The sequence below is a fragment of the Lissotriton vulgaris genome, chromosome 2_1 (genome assembly GCF_964263255.1).
Source record: "Lissotriton vulgaris chromosome 2_1, aLisVul1.2, whole genome shotgun sequence".
NCBI classification, from domain to species: Eukaryota; Metazoa; Chordata; class Amphibia; order Caudata; family Salamandridae; genus Lissotriton; species Lissotriton vulgaris.
Genome location: NC_141687.1, coordinates 603,409,024 through 603,416,620, shown reverse-complemented (window position 1 = coordinate 603,416,620; position 7,597 = coordinate 603,409,024).

Sequence of the window (7,597 nt, the reverse complement as noted above, 5' to 3'; positions counted from 1 at the left end):
GTCACAATCCTTACGGAATGAGTAGCCCGTCTCCTCCATTGATACCTATTACCTAGCCCAGCTTTTCTTAACCTTCTGATTTCTGTGGACCCCCACCCAATTATCACTGGAACCCATGGGGCAAATATAAAAACAAGCATTTATCTAACAAATAAACAGATAAACATTTCATTTAATTCTCAAACAAATATAAAAAAATCATACTTTTAATAATAGAAAAACGGGATCTTTTCTAATTCTCAAAAAGTGCATTAATTACAATAACACACCTATTTCTTCAATTCTGTGCACTGAACAGGTGACACAGGACTTTGGCCAATAGATTTCATTGATTGTAATGGCTCAGAAGGAGGACATATTAAAATTTGCCGCAACAAGGGAGGATCCCAGGAAGGGATAGGACAATGAGTGACAGGTCTCCAGAGGAAAAAAATCTTTAGAAATAGAGTGGCAAAGGAACCAGTGGAGCCATATCAGCACCCCAGAGCTCTTGGTTCAATGCCTGAAAGGACTCCACCAAGCCCAAAATAAATCCATCCCTTAAAAAAGTGTAAGGCCTTTATATGGGTGCAGGAATTTGTGGCTAAGCCCCTATCCCTGCACCAGGAGTCAAAGGTCTGCCAGTGGCGACTGTAACTGTGTAATTTAGAGGGTTTTCTAGATTGTTGGATGCTCTAGTCTATTTCCACCCGGCACCACTGTGCTAAAAGAGCTACATTTTCAAGAGTTGAACCCCCAGCCTCAAATGCTTAAGGGTATCTGGTTTCAGAAGAAGAGCTCTGAGAGGGGATGGATGAAGAATTGCAAATGGAGGCCTAGCTACATCTTCAACAGAAGTTGAAAACCATGGCCCCCGCTCCATTCTGGTATTACAAGCAAGACTTCCACCCAAACCATGTGGATCTTCTTCAGAATCCTGGGAATCATAGGAAGAGCAGGAAATCCAAAGAGACGGGTGCTAGGGCCAAGGGCTGGACCAGCAATAAACACCCAAGCCCTGCTGGATGGAACAATACTGCAGAATTGATTGAGTAAAGCATTTTCCCCCTTGCAAACAGGACCAGCCATGGCTGACCAAACCAGAGACAATTCTGTTTGACCAGATGGAGATAGAGGCAGAGACTCAAAGAGGGAAGGAACCGTCTGATCAGGAAATCCTTAGCCCCATTCACCTTCCCCTGCAGAAACATGCTGAGAGAGAGAAGATTGTTCTTGGCCCAATGACATATCTCCGGGAAAGAAAATAAAGTGATGTCTGCCTCCCGCCCTGGCACCCGATGTAAACCCTCACCACCTGATTGTCTATTTGAAAATAAACAGATTGATTCTGTAGAGAGCGGGAGAACCATCTGTGCGCCTCCCCTGCGGTTGCCAGGTCCCTTCAATTGGAAGACTGTGAGTTCTCAAAACTGTTCCACCTTCTCTGGGTTGTGGACTCCATCCAAAAAGCTCCACTTCCCAAGGTGCTGGCATCTGTCAATAATTAAAATTGATGCAGAAGGTGAAACTAAAGAGAAGCCCTTGCTCAGATTCCCCGGAGTGACCCACCACTGGAGATCCATCTGACTCTGTGGGGTACCAGGAACCATTGATTCGTACTCCTGTGATACAGGATTCCAGTTGAAAGGAAGGTGATGCACCAAGGGATAGAAGTGGAGGAGACCCCAGGGTAGGATCACTAAGACTGAAGCCATCTCTCCCTAAAGTCTTATCTAGCCTGGGTTCTTGACAGGAGAGATGAGAGCTGTGACATTAGTGTCTTGGCTCTCTCCTAAGTCAGTCCAGAATAATGCTCCAAGAAACTTGAAAGTCTAAGAAGAGAGACGTTTGGACTTTGTGTTATTCAGGAGGAATCTGAATTTGTTCTGGGGGGTGCAAACTTGCTGTACATTGCTTCTCCGCCTTAAGGACAGAAGAAGAAGCATTTAACCAGTCATTCAGATAGGGCTATACTTGAAATCCTCTGAATTATATCCACCAGTGGAGCCAGGAGTTTGGTAAAAACCCTTGATGCTGATGAAAGGCAGACCTAGAGTACCAGAAACCGATAGTGAATCTCTCCCAACCCTACCACAAAGTGAAGATACTTCTGATGCTCTTTGCAGATGGGGAAGTGAGGATAGGCATGAATCATTTCCAGTGTGGGTAAAAAGTCCCCTTGATTGATCAACTGCAGCAAAGTCACCTTCTTAGATGGTTTGTGAGGAAAGTGTTTTGTTTTCTCCCTTGAGATGTAGTACAAGGTGAAACTACCCTGATGCCTTCTATACTAAAATTAGGATGGAGTAGCATCCCAGATATATGTTGGCGTGCGAAACCAGGGATATTGTCGATTTCGGCAGCAGCAGTTGAACACCTGATAGGAGAGCTACCCTCTGGACCGGATCTCTCGAAAGAGTAGTTTGATGGACCCTTCATCTGGATAGAGGGAAAACTCTACCTGATAAACCTTCGAAATCATCTGTGTAGCCCATGCATCTGCCATTGACTGTTGACAAAAACTACAGATGACCCCCAACTGGAGGAGTTATAATCATGATTTTGGAGCAGCAGAGCTTGTGGCAATTGGAAGCTGATGCCAGGATTTGTCCTTAGTAGGGGTCCCCCAGCCACGACTGTCTCTTGATAAAGCAGGCAAAAATCCCTCTGGTAACCAACAACTCTATCTCTATCAGCTGGGGGTAAGTAACTCTTTGTTTTTCACTGATTTCTTTGCCATGCCTTCCAATTGGTGACCAAAGATCTTAGACCCTCAAAGGGTAACTTCATGAAGACAGATTTGTATGCAGCATATGCCCTCTAAGCATCCGTGTGTGATGCCATGCTGAGATGGGTGCTGTTGAGGCTAGCTGCTGCCGAGGCGCATACATTGACAAAAGACACATTTGATAAAAATCTGACTTCTTTCTCCATCATTGCCAGCACAGTTCTGTCAATGCATGAAAATCCTTCAAAAGGTCTCCCTTTTGAAAGTTACTGTGCAATATGCATAATATCCCACTGAAAAGTTCGAAACAGCAAGCTCTTTTTACTGGGTGCATGATTTGTTTGTTTGTCTGATTCATGACAAGGGCATCCTTCGGAATCACTGTACCCTCAGAGGACAGTCCAGACATAAGATTGTCTACTTTCACAGATGGTAGAAACTCCTCTGAGAACCCCTCTAAAGGGTACAGCTGGATGAGGAATTGAATAAAGATTGTTTTATCAATGCCTTGCCATTCACGTGCCAGCACCTTACGAACAACCCCATGTAATGGCAGTAACTCTAGATCAGGTCGCTGACATTGAGTGAAAAATCTCCATTTTCAGCTTCTTCAACTGGTCAATCTAAATGGGTGTAACTCAGCGCCCTGAACAAAGCGACTCCTCTCAGGGACATCTTAAGGATTTGGTGGCCCTGGGCCGCACATATTTTGGGGCCCCTGTTTGGAACAGCTTTGTTATTTTGATCCAGTTTCAGCTCTTTCATTCCCTCTTTGGCCAGGTTGTTGACAGTGCCCAGGCATACATGTCCAAATTATAAGGTTTTGAGATCTAACATTCAGTGATAGTGGTGTGTGTTTAAAACATTGTAACACAGCAGCGGCTCACTAATATTAATGGAATTAATCTCTGTGGCGCCCTCCCATCATGGTCTGGGACTACCGGCCACCCCCCTCCTTACTTTACAAAAGGCATTACTTAATTCAACAAGTCAAGACGTGGGTCTTTGGAAGTCAGGGGGACAGGGCCCCCCTGGCCGTATTTATTAAAATATGAAATAAAATGAAAATTTTAATAAATAAACATTTTTGACAATTATTAAATGCACATTTCAGAACATTAGATTTAACATCCATTTTGACATTGTATGATGGGCTAACCTTAACAAATATCTAGTACAGCGTGTTTCCTAACCTAATCTAAACATCCTGAAAATTAAATGCATTCTAATAATTAAGTCGGACGGCAAGGTCGCTAACCGGTGTCAGATCCTTTACAGCTACGCTCTCACGTTCGAGATGGCGCATGCGCAACCCAGGGCACGTTTCACCCACGTGCGCTCTGAACTCCATTAAACCATAACAGGAGGGCCCTTACACTCGCGCACCTTGATGACGTCATAGTGTCTGTGAGGGGTGGCTACTAGCCTGAGGAAAGCGTGGACTCCCTCCCCCGCACCCTTCTAAGTAATGGATATCATATCCTGCCCCTGAAGTTCTGGGAGAAACCAATCCCTCCCGACGGGCGGCCCTTTCGTGAATGGGCCCGCCCCCCCCCTAAGGACCTTAAAATGCTGCTCACCGATTATGACCTTACCGCCAAACCCACATAATAAATACGACATTGCTATCTAAGAGGGAAAAAAGGGCTAAGGAGAAAATTAGTTAAAACCACAGCAAAGCACAACACATCTACATATGTACTTTTTCCTGTAAACGGGAAAAAAGCCTAAGGAAAGAATTAGTTATAAAACCACAGCAAAGCACAAAGCATATACATATGCACATTTCACCTGTAAACGGGGGAAAAAAGGCCTAAGGCAGCAAGCATTCCTTTCCTATGATCCTGGACATCGCTAGACAGTATACCTACCATTGTCTTTACCCCGATTCCGTTAACCAAGGGGATGGAGGGTGGGGAAAATTAAACAGCCCCACGGTGGGGCGAGGAGCGAGCCTGGGGAGCGCGGGCACAAAGAGGCCGCTACCCGCGCTCCCCAGGCTCTTAACCCCTTCGTGGTCGCGGCCCCGCCCCCTCGGCCCGGAAGTGCACAACTACTTCCGGGGCGAGGGGGCGGGGGCAAGCCACCACGAAGGGGACGGGATATGGGAGGGGCCGGGCCCCGCCATGCGTGCGTGGGGGCCGATTGGCCCCCCCTTTTCTTTCTCATTTGTGACGTCCTATTTTGATCTAAAAGAAACTATTTTTATGGATGTTATATGAAACATAAACACAACATTTATCCGCACAATGTCTGTAACAGACTCACACACATCACTGACATTAAAAATAAATGAAAGGGAAAACAGCATTTAAAACAATTTATTTAGGAATGACTCTCTGCAGAACAGAGCTGGCTCCATCAGGGGGGCCCCTCTGGAAGGATAGACAAGGTTGCTTCTCCATCGTGGACACGAATTATGCTACACTCCAACCAAGAACAGTATCAGCACTCAAGTACTTTAAATGGGACACCGCCAGGAACAGGAGCTGGCATTTTGAAGTCAGGCAGTAAGCACAAGGTAAGCTAACAACGAAAAATAAATGCTACGCTTTCATGGCGAAGGCCTATTACATCAGCATTAGCAATTTATTTTAAACAAGACGCTTTGTGGTTGCTATGAAATACATGGCGATTTCGGATATTCTGCTTAGCAGTGCAGATCGCTCCACCTAAATATTAAGGCTGCTATTGCAAGCCTGAGGCTGAGACATAAAAGAAACCAGAATGAAAGTTCATACGAATAAAACAAAAACTCAGGTTCACTTAACTGAAGCTAGGTAATAGGTTCGCTTTGCAGAAAAGAAAGAACAGGAAGTGTTTATGACAACTTCCTCTTTGTCTGCATTTTAAGATATGATGCAATCTTGGAGGGAGATCTTTTTGTTGGATAGGAAATAGGTTTCATAAGGACGGGGACAGGAAGACAGATGAGGAGATGATGTCTGCACACAGTTGGAACTATATGTGGTACTATTTAGTTGAGTTAGAGCTTGCAAACATAGTCAGAAATAGTTTTTTGAGTGAGCGTGGAGGTCATTCTGCATTTTCCCTGCCCGTGTCATGACAGATATAGGCAAGGAAATTCAGTCGTGTTGCCCTGCTTTACAGAGGATGGGGTGACCACCGCCATGGCCTAGTAGTCCTGTGGCAGATGGAGTGCTGGTTAACGTTGGCAGAGCAAGCAGATGCTCACCGGTGGTAATCCTGCAGTGTCACTGACTCTAAATAAAGAGGGAGAACTCCAAGCATTGTAGGACACGAGGACCTCCTCTTGACAGTGCTTCAACCACTCCATCAAACCCTAAATGAGGCCCACGGTCATATGATTGATACTAGAAACTTTGTAATAGAATATATATTTACATCTGGCCTTCTCCCAGGCAGCTCGCCTCCATTGCTGGTGCAGGAAGAGCCCATTGTTGGCTCGCCTTGTCACTTGCAGACTACTAATGTTTGCAATAAATACTTTTCAGACTCAACCTGACCGTGAGACTGAGTTTTCTGTGAGTTATGGTGAGAAGGTTTTCATAGTTATTGATTGCAAAAAATTCTGTCACTCTCTTCGGGAAAGTAGGTTATATTGTTCTGGATATTCCTGCAAATATAGGGCAGTGCCAACGGTGCGGCCGCACTGGGCGCTGACCTGTGGAGGGGGCACTGACCTCGGAGGGGCGTACTGTGTTAAGCAATAACTTATGATTGGAGAGATGTGGGACACTTTTGCCCAGTGGTAGTGAGAGAATCCAAGGAGGCGGTCATGGAGTGTGGGGGTGCCAAAAATGATTGTTGCACTGGGCACCACCTGCTGATGATCTATTTTGTCCACTCATGAGGCCTGTCGATAAAGCTGTTTGAACTTGGCTTGGCTGTTGGCGTCTTCTGGACTGGCTTACCAAACCCTTGCTTTAAGCATTTAGTTTTTAACACCCTTTTGCTTTAAGCGTTTAGGCGTTGGTTACATGATTAGGTATTGATGAGGTTTGTGCCATTGAGAATTAATCTTTACCCGACAATACACAGGGTCCCACTGGATGGTTTTATTTGCCACTTTCTTTACCTCCTTCAGTTGCATAGGCTTAAAGAAGAGTCCTCGGGCCATATTATCAAGAACTGGCGTCATACTATTGCCACTTTAGCGGCAGGAAACTGCCTCTAACTCGGCGATAAGGGGCTTGATAATATGCCCTAGAGAATTCCAATAGAAACCCAGGTTTGATGTCCTTCCCAACCGAACAGGGGTTTCTTTTGGAATTCTCTAGGGCATATTATCAAGCCCCTTATTGCCGTTTTAGCGGCAGTTTCCTGCCGCTAAAGCAGCGATAATGTTATCGCCCGTTCTTGATAATATGGCCCCAAGTATATCGAGTTGCATGGGAATTCTTCTAAGCTGTTTTTATGTGATGTCGACTTATCGCTCTGTTAAATTTGAATAATTCCGGAGTGTTTTCACAAGTTGTTGATTGTACATGTTGTATGTGTGATGACTTTTAATTCTCTCTCTCAATTAGTTTACTTCTGCGATAATGTGGTAACCTTGGTATGTTCTCCTTCATTGCCCTGCTTCTGAATACCGTGAAGCAGTATTTGGCGTCCTTGAATGAGTTCCATCATATTGGTTGCAAACTGCTTGAATTCATCTTCATGTTGGTGAGCGCCTTACTAATGTAATTATTACACATTTTGAGGCTTTGTTTTGGTCCTTTCTTCATAAGAGAGTAGTACTGCCCGGAGCCTTGCATACATTGCAGTTTGCTTATGAAGCATCTCTTACCATTAGTGATGCTGGTGTACTTCATTGGATAATTTAGCATATCTTCTGAAATAGGGTTGTATTTACCCATCCTCCTTCAGATCGATGAGGGAGGGAAGGCTTCAAGGCTGAGGTTC